Source organism: Bufo gargarizans, chromosome 1 (assembly GCF_014858855.1).
Source record: "Bufo gargarizans isolate SCDJY-AF-19 chromosome 1, ASM1485885v1, whole genome shotgun sequence".
Taxonomy (NCBI): Eukaryota; Metazoa; Chordata; class Amphibia; order Anura; family Bufonidae; genus Bufo; species Bufo gargarizans.
This window is the reverse complement of record NC_058080.1, coordinates 605,970,620-605,987,358: the sequence shown is the minus strand read 5'-3', so window position 1 is coordinate 605,987,358 and position 16,739 is coordinate 605,970,620.

The window sequence follows — 16,739 nt, the reverse complement described above, 5'->3', positions numbered from 1 at the left end:
ATTTCTGACAGTCCAATACAAGTGTTAGATACTGCTGTTACATTCTTGTTTTTGCTGCATTTGTGAATAGTCAAATACAACCAGTTAATACTGCAGTTACATTATTGGTTGACAAATTAAAAAATTTTGGGACTGTGTAGTAATTGCATAAAATTCACCTGTCACGCTACTGTGTGACCTCAATAAATTTTTCCTCTTTATGACACCGGCACTGCCTTACTCTCAGTGAACTTAATTGTTGACAATTGACGGTTACATTGTCGCCTGACAAAAACCATCTGTTAGTTTGGTGGGTGAACGCAAAGAATGAGGAGAGCGTCAAATAAGGGACGTGATAAGGGTCGTGGTTCTGCTGGTGGAGCTCCTGTTGCAGGAAGAGGATATGGTCGATCTGTGCCAGCTACACACACAAGTGAAACATCTTCCTTAGGTGCGAGTAGGAAACAGAACCTTCAGCGCTATTTGGTAGGGTCGAATGCGGCTCTACGAATAGTGAGGCCAGAACAAGTACAGGCGATAGTAGATTGGGTGGCTGACAGTGCCTCCAGTTCCTTCACATTGTCTCCCACCCAGTCTCCTGCTGAAATATCAGAGTTGGCACCTGCAGCCCATGTCCATCATTCCTTCACCTCACTCCCTTGCAAATCAGCCAAGCAGTCTAAGCTCCAAATCATGGAAGAGTCTCTTCTGCTTTTTGATGACTCTGCTAGCAGGGTTTCCCAGGGCCATCCCCATAGCCCTGCCCCAGAAGTGGAAGAGATTGAGTGCACCAATGCCCAACCACTTATGTTTTAGGATGAGTACACGGGAAGACCACGTCTCGGATGATGACGAAACACAGGTGCCAACTGCTGTTGCTTTCTGCAGTGTGCATACCGACATGGAGGGCAGGGGTGAAGACTGGGTGGAAGATGATGTGGAGGACGATGAAGTCCGCGACCCCCACATGGAATCAAGGTCATGCGAGTGCCCTGTGTAGTTTGGAGGAAGAGGAGGTGGTCGCACAGAGCCACCAGCACAGCAGAAGGGGGAGCAGGTTGCAAAAGCAGAGCAGCCGTCCCCTAGACAGTACACCTGCTACTGCCCACCGCACCAAGGGACCGAGCACACCAAAGCCAGCTCCAAGGAGTTCCCTGGGGTGGCATTTCCTCAGACAATGTGCTGGCGACAAGACACGAGTGGTTTTCACGTTGTGCAACCAGAGCCTGAAGCGAGACATAAACGTTCTCAACCTGAGCACAACCTGCATGACCAGGCATCTAAGTGCAAAGCACGAGCTGCAGTGGAGTAGACACCTCAAAAACAAAGAAATGCCTCTGGCTCTTCCTGCTTCCTCTTCTGCTGCAGTCTCGGCCTCTTCATCCATTTCTGGAGTGACAGTGGCACCTGCCATCCCGCAAACAGAGCATCTGCCAGCAACGCCACCACCTGGGTCACAAAGTATCTCCACAATGTTCCATGGAAGCGTTCAACTCTCTATCTCACAAACACTCGAGCAAAAGATGAAGTATACCCCTACCCACCCACGATCCCTGGCCCTGAATGCCAGCATTTCAAATTTACTGGCCTTTGAAATGCTGTCATTCCGTCTAGTGGAGACAAAGAGTTTTAAAAGCCTTATGGCAGTGGCTGTCCCACAGTACGTCGTGCCCAGACGCCACTACTTTTCCAGGCGAGCCATCCCTTCCCTGCACAACCAAGTGGGGTGTGCAATGCGCAACGCCATCTGTGGCAAGGTCCACATAACTACGGATACGTGGACCAGTAAGCACTGTCAGCCACGTTATATCTTCCTAACAGCACACTGGGTAAATGCAGTGGCAGCTGGGCCTGAGGTCGACAGCAAAGTGGCGCATGTCCTTCCACCACCGAGGATTGCAGGGCGCTTGAGTTTGCCTCCTGTTGCTTCCTCATCCTACTCCGCTTCCTCATCCTCTACCGCCTCCTTATCCGGTCAGCGTAACACCTTCACCACCAACTTCAGCACAGCCAGGGGTAAACGACAGCAGTCAGTTTTAAAACTTATCCGTTTGGGGGACAAACCCCACACCACGCAGGAGCTGTGGACGGGCATGGAACAACAGACCGATGAGTGGTTGGTGCCAGTGAGCCTCAAGCCTGGTCTGGTGGTGTGCGATAATGGGCGAAATCTCTTAGCAGCTCTGGGACTAGCCGGATTGACGCACATCCCTTGCCTGGCGCATGTGCTGAATTTGGTGGTGCAGAAGTTCCTTAAAAATTACCCCGATATGACAGAGCTGCTGCAGAAAGTGCAGGCAGTTTGTGCGCGCTTTGGTGTTCTCACCCTGCTGCTGCTCGCCTGATAGCGCTGCAGAGTAACTTCGGCCTTCCCGCTCACCGCCTCATATGTGACGTGCCCACAAGGTGGAACTCCACCTTGCACATGCTGGCCAGACTATGCGAGCAGCAGCAGGCGATAGTGGAGTTTCAGCTGCAGCACGCACGGGTGAGTCGCTCTGCGGAACAGCACTAGAGATGGCCTTACGGTTCATCCGGCAGTTGTTTTGCGGCGAAATTTGCGTGTTCGCGATTCACAGAAAATGCGAACATATAGATATTCACACCCATCATATTCTTTTACATTGTGAAGAACTTTGACCCATGACACATTCATCAGGTGGTACAGGACAGCCAATTGAGATGTTTCAGCACATGGACATATCCCCTACCTTATAAATAAACCTGATCTGGCCGCCATTTTACTTTCAGTGTTTTGCCAGTGTAGGAAGAGGTTGCTGTGTGGAGCAGCCTGTTAGGGACACCAAATGCTAGCTAATAGGGCCACAAAAGTCCTTTTAAGGACTGGTATAGGTGTGCTATCGATAGGTGTGATACACAGAGAGGTGCAATATACTTAACACATAGATCTATATAGTGATCACCTGGAAGTCAGGGGCCTAGGGGCTAGGTGCTTACTAGGGCCATTTTTATATAGTGTAAGGTTCCGGACGGGTCGCTCTTATCAGGGTGGGTGGTCTGTGGTTAGGCTATCAGGGCCAGAATAGCACCCCTCTGTTGGGCAATATCAGGGACAGTTCTTTGCCCACCCTGTCCTTCAATACCACATCATTATCTAGCCCAGGGATAGATGTTTTTTGCTTTCCCTCCAGGATTCATGGATGTGCACTGGAACCCCCCGGATTGTGGTAGGACATATGGTTTCTGATTTGGTGCCGCCGAGCACCTGATTTAGTGCCGCTGAGCACTTGTTATTGCCTACCACATCTATGCTTTTTGCTTAACTTTAATAATTTTATTTATTTTCATTTTGAGGGATATCTTTTCCATTCACACGTCCGCAAAATGGGTCCGCATCCGTTCCGCAATTTTGCGGAACTGGTGCAGACTCATTCATTTTCAATGGGGCCGGAATGTGCTGTCCGCATCCGCATTTGCGGATCCGCACTTCCGCATCTGTGCTTCCGTTTCCGCAGAAAAATAGAATATGTCCTATTCTTGTCCGCAATTGCAGACATTGGGCATTTTCTATTATAGTGCCTCCGATGTGTGGTCCGCAAATTGCGGAATGCGCATTGCCAGTGTCCATGTTTTGCGGATCCGCAAAACACTTACGGATGTGTGAATGGACCCTCATAGTAACATTATTAAAGGTTACATTTTATCTTTATGTGTATTCTAATGGATTGCCTTCCTTGTACAATGTTATAATATAGTTTCTATGTTAAAAAGTATATTATAGTGCATTTGTATTGTGCTGCAGTTGTGTGCGGTTCTGCTGCGATACTGCAGATATATAGAGGGACAAGCATTATTGGAACAAATCATTTCTACTGGTGTAATATACCAGTCGTCCCCCAAAAAACTGATTAAAGCGGGGTGTTATATACCAATATACTTTCTTTATAGTGCATTTGGGTACTGAATAGTGTATTTGCGCATGCGCGTACGCGAAAAATATATTGTCGATAGAGTTGAGCGAACACCTGGATGTTCGGGTTCGAGAAGTTCGGCCGAACATCCCGGAAATGTTCGGGTTCGGGATCCGAACCCGATCCGAACTTCGTCCCGAACCCGAACCCCATTGAAGTCAATGGGGACCCGAACTTTTCGGCACTAAAACGGCTGTAAAACAGCCCAGGAAAGGGCTAGAGGGCTGCAAAAGGCAGCAACATGTAGGTAAATCCCCTGCAAACAAATGTGGATAGGGAAATTAATTAAAATAAAAATTAAATAAATAAAAATTAACCAAAATCAATTGGAGAGAGGTTCCATAGCAGAGAATCTGGCTTCCCGTCACCCACCACTGGAACAGTCCATTCTCAGATATTTAGGCCCCGGCACCCAGGCAGAGGAGAGAGGTCCCGTAACAGACAATCTGGCTTCATGTCAGCAGAGAATCAGTCTTCATGTCATAGCAGAGAATCAGGCTTCACGTCACCCACCACTGTAATAGTCCATTTTCATAAATTTAGGCCCAGCACCCAGGCAGAGGAGAGAGGTCCCGTAACAGACAATCTGGCTTCATGTCAGCAGAGAATCAGTCTTCATATCATAGCAGAGAATCTGGCTTCCCGTTACCCACCACTGGAACAGTCCATTCTCAGATATTTAGGCCCCGGCACCCAGGCAGAGGAGAGAGGTCCCGTAACAGACAATCTGGCTTCATGTCAGCAGAGAATCAGTCTTCATATCATAGCAGAGAATCAGGCTTCACGTCAGCCACCACTGCAACAGTCCATTGTCATAAATTCAGGCCCAGCACCCAGGCAGAGGAGAGAGGTCCCGTAACAGACAATCTGGCTTCATGTCAGCAGAGAATCAGTCTGCATGTCATAGCAGAGAATGAGGCTTCACGTCACCCACCACTGCAACAGTCCATTTTCATAAATTTAGGCCCAGCACCCAGGCAGAGGAGAGAGGTCCCGTAACAGAGGATCTGGCTTCATGTCACCAGAGAATCAGTCTGCATGTCATAGCAGAGAATCAGGCTTCACGTCACCCACCACTGCAACAGTCCATTTTCATAAATTTAGGCCCAGCACCCAGGCAGAGGAGAGAGGTCCCGTAACAGAGGATCTGGCTTCATGTCACCAGAGAATCAGTCTGCATGTCATAGCAGAGAATCAGGCTTCACGTCAGCCACCACTGCAACAATCCATTGGCATATATTTAGGCCTAGCACACAGGCAGAGGAGAGAGGTCCCGTAACAGACAATCTGGCTTCATGTCAGCAGAGAATCAGTCTTCATATCATAGCAGAGAATCAGGCTTCACGTCAGCCACCAATGCAACAGTCCATTGTCAGATATTTAGGCCCAGCACCCAGGCAGAGGAGAGAGGTCCCGTAACAGAGGATCTGGCTTCATGTCACCAGAGAATCAGTCTGCATGTCATAGCAGAGAATCAGGCTTCACGTCAGCCACCACTGCAACAATCCATTGGCATATATTTAGGCCTAGCACACAGGCAGAGGAGAGAGGTCCCGTAACAGACAATCTGGCTTCATGTCAGCAGAGAATCAGTCTGCATGTCATAGCAGAGAATGAGGCTTCACGTCACCCACCACTGCAACAGTCCATTTTCATAAATTTAGGCCCAGCACCCAGGCAGAGGAGAGAGGTCCCGTAACAGAGGATCTGGCTTCATGTCACCAGAGAATCAGTCTGCATGTCATAGCAGAGAATCAGGCTTCACGTCAGCCACCACTGCAACAATCCATTGGCATATATTTAGGCCTAGCACACAGGCAGAGGAGAGAGGTCCCGTAACAGACAATCTGGCTTCATGTCAGCAGAGAATCAGTCTTCATATCATAGCAGAGAATCAGGCTTCACGTCAGCCACCAATGCAACAGTCCATTGTCAGATATTTAGGCCCAGCACCCAGGCAGAGGAGAGAGGTCCCGTAACAGAGGATCTGGCTTCATGTCAGCAGAGAATCAGTCTTCATGTCATAGCAGAGAATCAGGCTTCACGTCACCCACCACTGCAACAGTCCATTTTCATAAATTTAGGCCCAGCACCCAGGCAGAGGAGAGAGGTCCCGTAACAGAGGATCTGGCTTCATGTCACCAGAGAATCAGTCTGCATGTCATAGCAGAGAATCAGGCTTCACGTCAGCCACCACTGCAACAATCCATTGGCATATATTTAGGCCTAGCACACAGGCAGAGGAGAGAGGTCCCGTAACAGACAATCTGGCTTCATGTCAGCAGAGAATCAGTCTTCATATCATAGCAGAGAATCAGGCTTCACGTCAGCCACCAATGCAACAGTCCATTGTCAGATATTTAGGCCCAGCACCCAGGCAGAGGAGAGAGGTCCCGTAACAGAGGATCTGGCTTCATGTCAGCAGAGAATCAGTCTTCATGTCATAGCAGAGAATGAGGCTTCACGTCACCCACCACTGCAACAGTCCATTTTCATAAATTTAGGCCCAGCACCCAGGCAGAGGAGAGAGGTCCCGTAACAGAGGATCTGGCTTCATGTCACCAGAGAATCAGTCTGCATGTCATAGCAGAGAATCAGGCTTCACGTCACCCACCACTGCAACAGTCCATTGTCATAAATTCAGGCCCAGCACCCAGGCAGAGGAGAGAGGTCCCGTAACAGACAATCTGGCTTCATGTCACCAGAGAATCAGTCTGCATGTCATAGCAGAGAATGAGGCTTCACGTCAGCCACCACTGCAACAATCCATTGGCATATATTTAGGCCTAGCACACAGGCAGAGGAGAGGTTCATTCAACTTTGGGTAGCCTTGCAATATAATGGTAAAATGAAAATAAAAATAGGATTGAATGAGGAAGTGCCCTGGAGTCCAATAATATATGGTTATGGGGAGGTAGTTAATGTCTAATCTGGACAAGGGACGGACAGGTCCTGTGGGATCCATGCCTGGTTCATTTTTATGAACGTCAGCTTGTCCACATTGGCTGTAGACAGGCGGCTGCGTTTGTCTGTAATGACGCCCCCTGCCGTGCTGAATACACGTTCAGACAAAACGCTGGCTGCCGGGCAGGCCAGCACCTCCAAGGCATAAAAGGCTAGCTCTGGCCACGTGGACAATTTAGAGACCCAGAAGTTGAATGGGGCCGAACCATCAGTCAGTACGTGGAGGGGTGTGCACACGTACTGTTCCACCATGTTAGTGAAATGTTGCCTCCTGCTAACACGTTGCGTATCAGGTGGTGGTGCAGTTAGCTGTGGCGTGTTGACAAAAGTTTTCCACATCTCTGCCATGCTAACCCTGCCCTCAGAGGAGCTGGCCGTGACACAGCTGCCTTGGCGACCTCTTGCTCCTCCTCTGCCTTGGCCTTGGGCTTCCACTTGTTCCCCTGTGACATTTGGGAATGCTCTCAGTAGCGCGTCTACCAACGTGCGCTTGTACTCGCGCATCTTCCTATCACGCTCCAGTGCAGGAAGTAAGGTGGGCACATTGTCTTTGTAGCGTGGATCCAGCAGGGTGGCAACCCAGTAGTCCGCACAGGTTAAAATGTGGGCAACTCTGCTGTCGTTGCGCAGGCACTGCAGCATGTAGTCGCTCATGTGTGCCAGGCTGCCCAGGGATAAGGACAAGCTGTCCTCTGTGGGAGGCGTATCGTCATCGTCCTGCCTTTCCCCCCAGCCACGCACCAGTGATGGACCCGAGCTGCGTTGGGTGCCACCCCGCTGTGACCATACTTCATCCTCATCCTCCTCCACCTCCTCCTCATCCTCGTCCTCCTCGTCCTCCAGTAGTGGGCCCTAGCTGGCCACATTTGTACCTGGCCTCTGCTGTTGCCAAAAACCTCCCTCTGAGTCACTTCGAAGAGACTGGCCTGAAAGTGCTAAAAATGACCCCTCTTCCTCCTCCTCCTCCTCCTCCTCCTGGGCCACCTCCTCTTCCATCATCGCCCTAAGTGTTTTCTCAAGGAGACATAGAAGTGGTATTGTAACGCTGATAACGGTGTCATCGCCACTGGCCATGTTGGTGGAGTACTCGAAACAGCGCAACAGGGCACACAGGTCTCGCATGGAGGCCCAGTCATTGGTGGTGAAGTGGTGCTGTTCTGTAGTGCGACTGACCCGTGCGTGCTGCAGCTGAAACTCCACTATGGCCTGCTGCTGCTCGCACAGTCTGTCCAGCATGTGCAAGGTGGAGTTCCACCTGGTGGGCACGTCGCATATGAGGCGGTGAGCGGGAAGGCCGAAGTTACGCTGTAGCGCAGACAGGCGAGCAGCGGCAGGATGTGAACGCCGGAAGCGCGAACAGACGGCCCGCACTTTATGCAGCAGCTCTGACATGTCGGGGTAGTTGTGAATGAACTTCTGCACCACCAAATTCAGCACATGCGCCAAGCAAGGGATGTGCGTCAAATTGGCTAGTCCCAGAGCTGCAACGAGATTTCGCCCATTATCACACACCACCAGGCCGGGCTTGAGGCTCACCGGCAGCAACCACTCGTCGGTCTGTTGTTCTATACCCCGCCACAACTCCTGTGCGGTGTGGGGCCTGTCCCCCAAACATATGAGTTTCAGAATGGCCTGCTGACGTTTACCCCGGGCTGTGCTGAAGTTGGTGGTGAAGGTGTGTGGCTGACTGGATGAGCAGGTGGAAGAAGAGGAGGAGGAAGCCGAGAAGGAGGAGGTGGCAACAGGAGGCAAAGAATGTTGCCCTGCGATCCTTGGCGGCGGAAGGACGTGCGCCAAACAGCTCTCCGCCTGGGGCCCAGCTGCCACTACATTTACCCAGTGTGCAGTTAGGGAGATATAGCGTCCCTGGCCGTGCTTACTGGTCCACGTATCTGTGGTTAGGTGGACCTTGCCACAGATGGCGTTGCGCAGTGCACACTTGATTTTATCGGATACTTGGTTGTGCAGGGAAGGCACGGCTCTCTTGGAGAAGTAGTGCCGGCTGGGAACAACATACTGTGGGACAGCAAGCGACATGAGCTGTTTGAAGCTGTCTGTGTCCACCAGCCTAAATGACAGCATTTCATAGGCCAGTAGTTTAGAAATGCTGGCATTCAGGGCCAGGGATCGAGGGTGGCTAGGTGGGAATTTACGCTTTCTATCAAATGTTTGTGAGATGGAGAGCTGAACGCTGGCGTGTGACATGGTTGAGACGCTTGGTGACGGAGGTGGTGGTGGTGGTGTTGGTGGTACATCCCCTGTTTGCTGGGCGGCAGGTGCCAACGTTCCTCCAGAGGCGGAGGAAGAGGCCGAGGCGGCAGCAGCAGAATAGGCCGAGGCGGCAGCAGCAGAAGAGGTAGCAGGGGGAGCCTGAGTGACTTCCTTGGTTTTAAGGTGTTTACTCCACTGCAGTTCATGCTTTGCATGCAGGTGCCTGGTCATGCAGGTTGTGCTCAGGTTCAGAACGTTAATGCCTCGCTTCAGGCTCTGATGGCACAGCGTGCAAACCACTCGGGTCTTGTCGTCAGCACATTGTTTGAAGAAGTGCCATGCCAGGGAACTCCTTGAAGCTGCCTTTGGGGTGCTCGGTCCCAGATGGCGGCGGTCAGTAGCAGGCGGAGTCTCTTGGCGGCGGGTGTTCTGCTTTTGCCCACTGCTCCCTCTTTTGCTACGCTGTTGGCTCGGTCTCACCACTGCCTCTTCCTCCGAACTGTGAAAGTCAGTGGCACGACCTTCATTCCATGTGGGGTCTAGGACCTCATCGTCCCCTGCATCGTCTTCCACCCAGTCTTGATCCCTGACCTCCTGTTCAGTCTGCACACTGCAGAAAGACGCAGCAGTTGGCACCTGTGTTTCGTCATCATCAGAGACATGCTGAGGTGGTATTCCCATGTCCTCATCATCAGGAAACATAAGTGGTTGTGCGTCAGTGCATTCTATGTCTTTCACCGCTGGGGAAGGGCTAGGTGGATGCCCTTGGGAAACCCTGCCAGCGGAGTCTTCAAACAGCATAAGAGACTGCTGCATAACTTGAGGCTGAGACAGTTTCCCTGGTATGCATGGGGGTGATGTGACAGACTGATGGGGTTGGTTTTCAGGCGCCATCTGTGCGCTTTCTGCAGAAGACTGGGTGGGAGATAATGTGAACGTGCTGGATCCACTGTCGGCCACCCAATTGACTAATGCCTGTACCTGCTCAGGCCTTACCATCCTTAGAACGGCATTGGGCCCCACCATATATCGCTGTAAATTCTGGCGGCTACTGGGACCTGAGGTAGTTGGTACACTAGGACGTGTGGATGTGGCAGAACGGCCACGTCCTCTCCCAGCACCAGAGGGTCCACTAACACCACCACGACCATGTCCACGTCCGCGTCCCTTACTAGATGTTTTTCTCATTGTTATGGTTCACCACAACAACAAATATATTATTTGGCCCAATGTATTGTATTCAAATTCAGCGGGATATAAATTTGAGGCCTAGTATTTAGGCGCTGGGTGACCGGTATGGATTTAGTGACAGAATTAAACTTGGAAATGCACAGAAGCGTGTGTGTGAAGTTATTCTGAATGACCCTATGTGCACCTTCAATATGATCTACCCTTTTAGGGATAGATTTCAAATAGCTCTGATATAGCAGAAACGACTAAATTATGAAATTGCTAAATTGGGAATTGTATTTCAACCCAGAACAAAAAATGTGCTTTGACGGACACTAAATAACTTTCCCAGCCACAACAGGACAGCGGTAACGAGAGATTTAGCGGGATATAAATTTGAGGCCTAGTATTTAGGCGCTGGGTGACAGGTATGGGTTTAGTGACAGAATTAGATTTGGAAATGCACAGTAGCGGGTGTGTGAAGTTATTCTGAATGACCCTATGTGCACCTTGAATATTATATACCCTTTTAGGGATAGATTTCAAATAGCTCTGATATAGCAGAAACCACTAAATTATGAAATTGCTAAATTGGGAATTGTATTTCAACCCAGAACAAGAAATGTGCTTGAACGGACACTAAATAACTCGCCCAGCTACAGCACTAGGGACAGATTTAGCGGGATATAAATTTGAGGCCTAGTATTTAGGCGCTGGGTGACAGGTATGGGTTTAGTGACAGAATTAGACTTGGAAATACACAGTAGCGGGTGTGTGTGAAGTTATTCTGAATGACCCAATGTGCACCTTGAATATTATATACCCTTTTAGGGATAGATTTCAAATAGCTCTGATATAGCAGAAACCACTAAATTATGAAATTGCTAAATTGGGAATTGTATTTCAACCCAGAACAAAAAATGTGCTTTGACGGACACTAAATATCTTGCCCAGCAACAACAGTACAGCGGTAACGAGAGATTTAGCAGGATATAAATTTGAGGCCTAGTATTTAGGCGCTGGGTGACAGGTATGGGTTTAGTGACAGAATTAGACTTGAAAATACACAGTAGCGGGTGTGTGTGAAGTTATTCTGAATGACCCAATGTGCACCTTGAATATTATATACCCTTTTAGGGATAGATTTCAAATAGCTCTGATATAGCAGAAACCACTAAATTATGAAATTGCTAAATTGGGAATTGTATTTCAACCCAGAACAAAAAATGTGCTTTGACGGACACTAAATATCTTGCCCAGCAACAACAGTACAGCGGTAACGAGAGATTTAGCAGGATATAAATTTGAGGCCTAGTATTTAGGCGCTGGGTGACAGGTATGGGTTTAGTGACAGAATTAGACTTGAAAATACACAGTAGCGGGTGTGTGTGAAGTTATTCTGAATGACCCAATGTGCACCTTGAATATTATATACCCTTTTAGGGATAGATTTCAAATAGCTCTGATATAGCAGAAACCACTAAATTATGAAATTGCTAAATTGGGAATTGTACTTCAACCCAGAACAAAAAATGTGCTTTGACGGACACTAAATATCTTTCCAAGCAACAACAGTACAGCGGTAACGAGAGATTTAGCAGGATATAAATTTGAGGCCTAGTATTTAGGCGCTGGGTGACAGGTATGGGTTTAGTGACAGAATTAGACTTGGAAATACACAGTAGCGGGTGTGTGTGAAGTTATTCTGAATGACCCAATGTGCACCTTGAATATTATATACCCTTTTAGGGATAGATTTCAAATAGCTCTGATATAGCAGAAACCACTAAATTATGAAATTGCTAAATTGGGAATTGTACTTCAACCCAGAACAAAAAATGTGCTTTGACGGACACTAAATAACTTTCCCAGCTACAACAGGACAGCGGTAACGAGAGATTTAGCGGGATATAAATTTGAGGCCTAGTATTTAGGCGCTGGGTGACAGGTATGGGTTTAGTGACAGAATTAGACTTGGAAATACACAGTAGCGGGTGTGTGTGAAGTTATTCTGAATGACCCTATGTGCACCTTCAATATGATCTACCCTTTTAGGGATAGATTTCAAATAGCTCTGATATAGCAGAAACCACTAAATTATGAAATTGCTAAATTGGGAATTGTATTTCAACCCAGAACAAAAAATGTGCTTTGACGGACACTAAATAACTTTCCCAGCTACAACAGGACAGCGGTAACGAGAGATTTAGCAGGATATAAATTTGAGGCCTAGTATTTAGGCGCTGGGTGACAGGTATGGGTTTAGTGACAGAATTAGACTTGAAAATACACAGTAGCGGGTGTGTGTGAAGTTATTCTGAATGACCCAATGTGCACCTTGAATATTATATACCCTTTTAGGGATAGATTTCAAATAGCTCTGATATAGCAGAAACCACTAAATTATGAAATTGCTAAATTGGGAATTGTACTTCAACCCAGAACAAAAAATGTGCTTTGACGGACACTAAATATCTTTCCAAGCAACAACAGTACAGCGGTAACGAGAGATTTAGCAGGATATAAATTTGAGGCCTAGTATTTAGGCGCTGGGTGACAGGTATGGGTTTAGTGACAGAATTAGACTTGGAAATACACAGTAGCGGGTGTGTGTGAAGTTATTCTGAATGACCCAATGTGCACCTTGAATATTATATACCCTTTTAGGGATAGATTTCAAATAGCTCTGATATAGCAGAAACCACTAAATTATGAAATTGCTAAATTGGGAATTGTACTTCAACCCAGAACAAAAAATGTGCTTTGACGGACACTAAATAACTTTCCCAGCTACAACAGGACAGCGGTAACGAGAGATTTAGCGGGATATAAATTTGAGGCCTAGTATTTAGGCGCTGGGTGACAGGTATGGGTTTAGTGACAGAATTAGACTTGGAAATACACAGTAGCGGGTGTGTGTGAAGTTATTCTGAATGACCCTATGTGCACCTTCAATATGATCTACCCTTTTAGGGATAGATTTCAAATAGCTCTGATATAGCAGAAACCACTAAATTATGAAATTGCTAAATTGGGAATTGTATTTCAACCCAGAACAAAAAATGTGCTTTGACGGACACTAAATAACTTTCCCAGCTACAACAGGACAGCGGTAACGAGAGATTTAGCAGGATATAAATTTGAGGCCTAGTATTTAGGCGCTGGGTGACAGGTATGGGTTTAGTTACAGAATTAGACTTGAAAATACACAGTAGCGGGTGTGTGTGAAGTTATTCTGAATGACCCAATGTGCACCTTGAATATTATATACCCTTTTAGGGATAGATTTCAAATAGCTCTGATATAGCAGAAACCACTAAATTATGAAATTGCTAAATTGGGAATTGTACTTCAACCCAGAACAAAAAATGTGCTTTGACGGACACTAAATAACTTTCCCAGCTACAACAGGACAGCGGTAACGAGAGATTTAGCAGGATATAAATTTGAGGCCTAGTATTTAGGCGCTGGGTGACAGGTATGGGTTTAGTGACAGAATTAGACTTGAAAATACACAGTAGCGGGTGTGTGTGAAGTTATTCTGAATGACCCAATGTGCACCTTGAATATTATATACCCTTTTAGGGATAGATTTCAAATAGCTCTGATATAGCAGAAACCACTAAATTATGAAATTGCTAAATTGGGAATTGTACTTCAACCCAGAACAAAAAATGTGCTTTGACGGACACTAAATAACTTTCCCAGCTACAACAGGACAGCGGTAACGAGAGATTTAGCGGGATATAAATTTGAGGCCTAGTATTTAGGCGCTGGGTGACCGGTATGGATTTAGTGACAGAATTAGACTGGGATATGGCCAAAAAATAACCACACTATTGCTGGTTAAATGCACTTGGTGACGGGCGCAGCTTGCCCCTGATGTAGTATATGGCCAAAAAATGAACAGACTATTGCTGGTTAAATGCACTTGGTGTCACAGCTTGACCAACCACACTACTGAGGGTTAAATGCACTTGGTGACGGGCGCAGCTTGCCCCTGATGTAGTATATGGCCAAAAAATAAACAGACTATTGCTGGTTAAATGCACTTGGTGTGACAGCTTCACCCTGATGTAGGCTTTAGCCAGAAAACAACCACACCATTGAGGGTTAAATGCACTTGGTGACAGGCGCAGCTTGCCCCTGATTTTGTATATGGCCAAAAAATGAACAGACTATTGCTGGTTAAATGCACTTGGTGTGACAGCTTCACCCTGATGTAGGCTTTAGCCAAAAAACAACCACACCATTGAGGGTTAAATGCACTTGGTGACAGGCGCAGCTTGCCCCTGATTTTGTATATGGCCAAAAAATGAACAGACTATTGCTGGTTAAATGCACTTGGTGTGACAGCTTCACCCTGATGTAGGCTTTAGCCAAAAAACAACCACACCATTGAGGGTTAAATGCACTTGGTGACAGGCGCAGCTTGCCCCTGATTTTGTATATGGCCAAAAAATGAACAGACTATTGCTGGTTAAATGCACTTGGTGTGACAGCTTCACCCTGATGTAGGCTTTAGCCAAAAAACAACCACACCATTGAGGGTTAAATGCACTTGGTGACAGGCGCAGCTTGCCCCTGATTTTGTATATGGCCAAAAAATGAACAGACTATTGCTGGTTAAATGCACTTGGTGTGACAGCTTCACCCTGATGTAGGCTTTAGCCAAAAAACAACCACACCATTGAGGGTTAAATGCACTTGGTCGCAGCTTGTGCTGGCGCACCACAAGACACAAAATGGCCGCCGATCACCCCAGAAAAATGTGACTGACAAACGGTCTGGGCAGCCTAAAAACAGTGAGCAATTGAGGATCAGCAGCTCAATGATCCACAGCTGCAGATCGATCAGTTAATCAAGTCCTTTGGAGGAGTTAATCTGCCTAATCTCGCCCTACTGTCGCAGCCGCAACCTCTCCCTACGCTAATCAGAGCAGAGTGACGGGCGGCGCTATGTGACTCCAGCTTAAATAGAGGCTGGGTCACATGGTGCTCTGGCCAATCACAGCCATGCCAATAGTAGGCATGGCTGTGATGGCCTCTTGGGGCAAGTAGTATGACGCTTGTTGATTGGCTGCTTTGCAGCCTTTCAAAAAGCGCCAAGAAAGCGTCACAAAAGCGCCAAGAAAGCGACGAACACCGAACCCGAACCCGGACTTTTACGAAAATGTCCGGGTTCGGGTCCGTGTCACGGACACCCCAAAATTCGGTACGAACCCGAACTATACAGTTCGAGTTCGCTCATCCCTAATTGTCGATATTTCACATTGAAAAAAATTATGAATAGAGATCGCAAATTTAAATAATACATCGGGTATGTCACTGTCCATGTTGTGGAACTATTTGTGCACTTCTAGTAATTATTTCTTGGCTGCAAATATGAGCTGAAGGTTTTTCAAGTTCACCTGCCATTAAAATTAATGGGACCCGCCGCAAACTTGTGGTTCGCGAACATTTGATCGTGTTCGCAAACCGTCACGGCAGATGTTCGTCCATCACTAAACAGCACCACTTCACCAACAATGATTGGGCCTCCATGTGAGACCTGTGCACCTTGTTGCGCTGTTTCGAGTGCTCCACCAACATGACCAGTGCCGATGACGCCGTTCTCAGAGTTAATATCCCACTTCTATGCCTCCTTGAAAAAACGCTTTGGGCGATGATGGAAGAGGATGTGGCACAGGAGGAGGAGGAAGCGAGATCATTTCATAGGGTTTCAGGCCAGTCATTCACAAGTGGCTCCAAGGGTGGGTTCCTGCACTCACCAGGTACACAATTGTCCTCCAGGAAGTTCTGGAGGATGACGATGTGGAGGATGAGGAGGAGGAGATGGAGGAGGAGGAACACTGTTCACAGCAGGGTCTCACCCAAACCAGCTCATGGCCATCACTGGGGCGTGACTGGGGGGATACTGAGGACACAGACGATACACCTCTCACAGAGGACAGCTTTTCGTTACCTCTGGGCAGCCTGGCACATATGAGTGATTACATTCTGCAGTGTCTCCGCAACAACTGCCAAGTTGCCCACATTCTAACTTGTGCTGATTACTGGGTGGCCACACTGCTGGATCCCCATTACAAGGACAATGTACAGTATTTAATTCTGTCACTGGAGCGTGGTCATAAGATGCGCGAGTACAAGCACACACTGGTAGACGCCCTGATGGTGGCTTTCCCACCTGACAGCGCGGGCACAGTGGAAGCACAAGGCGTCGCCAACGCAGCTGTGGCACTGCCAGCACTTCAGAAGGCAGGGTTAGCATGGCCGAATGTGGAAAAATGTTGTCATCATGCCACAACAACCAGCACCACCAGCTGATATGGAACGTCTTAGCAGGAGGCAGCATTTCAGCAACATAGTGGAGCAGTATGTGTGCACACGCCTACACATACTGAATGATGGGTCTGCCCCCTTCAAATTCTGGGTCTACAAATTGGGCACATGGCCTGAGCTTGCCCTTTATGCTTTGGAGGTG